The 2,500-nt window shown below is 38.4% G+C and overlaps 1 protein-coding gene across 16 annotated transcripts in view; it reads right to left on the bottom strand.

Annotated features, from left to right (window-relative positions):
- The window catches only part of LOC137996723 (uncharacterized), a 49,487-nt gene that overhangs the window by 25,627 nt on the left and 21,360 nt on the right, over positions 1-2,500 (bottom strand). The window contains exon 5 of one of the 16 annotated variants that reach the window (XM_068842277.1): positions 182-503. The exons of the other annotated variants lie outside the window; for them this stretch is intronic. The gene's annotated coding sequence lies outside the window, so the exon portion shown is untranslated. The remainder of the gene's footprint in view (positions 1-181; positions 504-2,500) is intronic. 16 annotated transcript variants of the gene reach the window in all.

Below are 2,500 nucleotides of genomic sequence, written 5' to 3'. Positions count from 1 at the left end.
TTTTGTTGCTGCACAATTCGAAACTAGCCTATTAAAATCTAACGGGGTTAAGACTCTTTGTGTATTGTATTTGAATTATAATGTGGCATTCACGTTTACCCGAAATTTCATTGCAGATGCATATTTGCATAGTGTTACGCCACTTATTTAAAAGCTTCGCAAACGCCTAATGAAGGCTCACCTCGTCATTTAGTTGTTTTTACGTCTTGCGTGTTTTTAGTCTCTTCGTCTTGGAGTTTACTTGCAATCGTCACACTAGAGATTATGGACATCTGTTGCACACACCCATTCCGAGCTTGACAACCAAATGGCAAAAATAATGGTAGCAATTATCCTACGGCATACTCCAATAGAACGAAATGGTTATTCCATAAACCCACTGTTGCGCCTTGAGAAATGCACCTTACTTGCGTTCAGTTTATTGTCTCACATAAATTCAAGTGTACTGAGGAGTGGCAAACCAGATAATTTTACATGACAAATCTGTTCAAGATCGCTTCGTCCTCATGATGGAACACAAAAAAGACAGCAAACACTTAACCACAGGCTTTTAACTAATTTCTAAAATCTTAAGAAAAAATTATTTAATTTTATGGTGTATGCCGAATTGGTTTCTACAATAACTATGAAGATTAATTTGAAGTATACTTGTCAATACCATGTAGCTCGGTCCCAATAGAGTGACCGCAAGGCTTTGATGCAGCCAATTCATACCACAGCCTCCTTTGAGTCAGAGTAAATTTGGGCTAAATGCTCTTGAAGAAACAATGTGAAAGTTGTACACTGAATGAAAACTCTGATGTTACAGCTTATTGGAACATAAAACGAGAACTAATGACAGTTGCTCTTTTCGCTTTTTCCTCCAAGTACTAAAAGAAAACTTTGGAAGCCTACGGCTTTTTATTCCTGCTTTTCAGTAGCCCTTTCAGCCAACGTTTTCAAGTTCCCTTTCCCGATTATAAGTCGCGAAGAAGAGGTACCAATACCAGTAACGCTGTGTTACCTTTGGCAATTACTGATGTTAACAATATAGGTTACCAAGCAACGAGTTACCTATCATAATTACTGACTTTCGTGAAAACCCATTGTAGTCTTTCTAAAATTTTATCAACGAATGCAACTTCCTTAGAATTTTTCAAATACCAAGAATTGTATTAATGGATGGCATGGCATAATCTGTGAAAAGTGCTCTTAGAGAGCTTTGCGAGTTTTGTGCATTGAAGGGTGACCTTAATAACATTTGTTTATTTGAGAGCTTTTCCATTAACAAATGAATATCACCATTAAGAGAACAATAATGAAACAAACGTAAGTAGGAAATCGTCGAAGAAACCAAAGGGTTTATAAGATGAGGAAATACACCTGAGAATTACACAGCTTACACACGGTAATTTTAGATAGTGTTAACGTCAGTTTTCCTTCCACGGGAACGAAGCGGCCTCTCTTTTGGAAGAGTGTCATGTTTACGTACTCTAGCGTTGGAGCTAAAACTAAATCGAAAATCTCTACCCGCAAAACTGAACCAATGTTTATATTACAGATTAATAGTTGAACAAATGTCTTACTAAGTCATTACCTTCCCCATATCTTTTTTTTAATGAAAACTCGAAAACATGGGTCAGTCGGACGACGCTAAACGACCTTTAATACATTCTCGGCTGCTTTGACACTGGGAGGTACAGCATTCCACAGTTTTGAACCCTGGAATAGTATTATCAGCAAGAGGTGTGATGCTTAGGGAATTCAGTAGGTTTTGTAAGTGCTTTTTATTTGAATCTTGGTTGTTGAACATTGAAGTGAAATATGATATTGTAGCGTAGGCGATCGCCGCAGGCACCCCCAATTGTAGTCACGTGTCGATGATGCAATAAGAGTGTGCTGAGTGTTGTCTTAACTGTTGATCGACGGTGTCTGACATTTGCAGACCGCAGTCTGCAGGCTAACTCTAAATCACAATTATTGAAAGCTAACCGTTTTAAAATGGGTTCTTAGACTTAAATAATGTTTATCAGCGCTATTTGAAATGGGTGCTCAGACTTAAATAATGCTTATCAGTGCTATTTGTAGACAGTCTGCAGTCTGCAAATGTCAGACACCTGTTGATCGGTGATTAAAGAAACCAAAATGTTTTATTGTGGAATTGTGGCGTTACAATATTGAACCCATTGAATGTCGTTAGTTTAAATATGCTATCTTCTAGTTGTATTTGTCTAAATATTTTCACATCTTCACGGTCAACTGTTCATCTAATAGGCAGTTTCATGATTTTTGCTACACCAGGAAGGGCCCGAATGAAAGATTCCGCGCATCAATCTACGCTCAGTGAAGATTGCCAAACGTCGTGGAGAACACAGCTGGGTACGTATCTACAGCTGGTCGAAAAAAGGTGGTAACGGGCGTTGATGAATGAATAATTTCGAATTCCGAAGGCGGAATACAGTAGCGAGCCTATGCTGAGTGCCAAGAAGATGAGTGAAGACGATCTTGATTTCTTCCTGGC

Source organism: Montipora foliosa, chromosome 3 (assembly GCF_036669935.1).
Source record: "Montipora foliosa isolate CH-2021 chromosome 3, ASM3666993v2, whole genome shotgun sequence".
NCBI lineage: Eukaryota > Metazoa > Cnidaria > Anthozoa > Scleractinia > Acroporidae > Montipora > Montipora foliosa.
The sequence above is the reverse complement of the archived record's forward strand: the minus strand, read 5'-3'. Positions and strand labels throughout refer to the sequence as shown.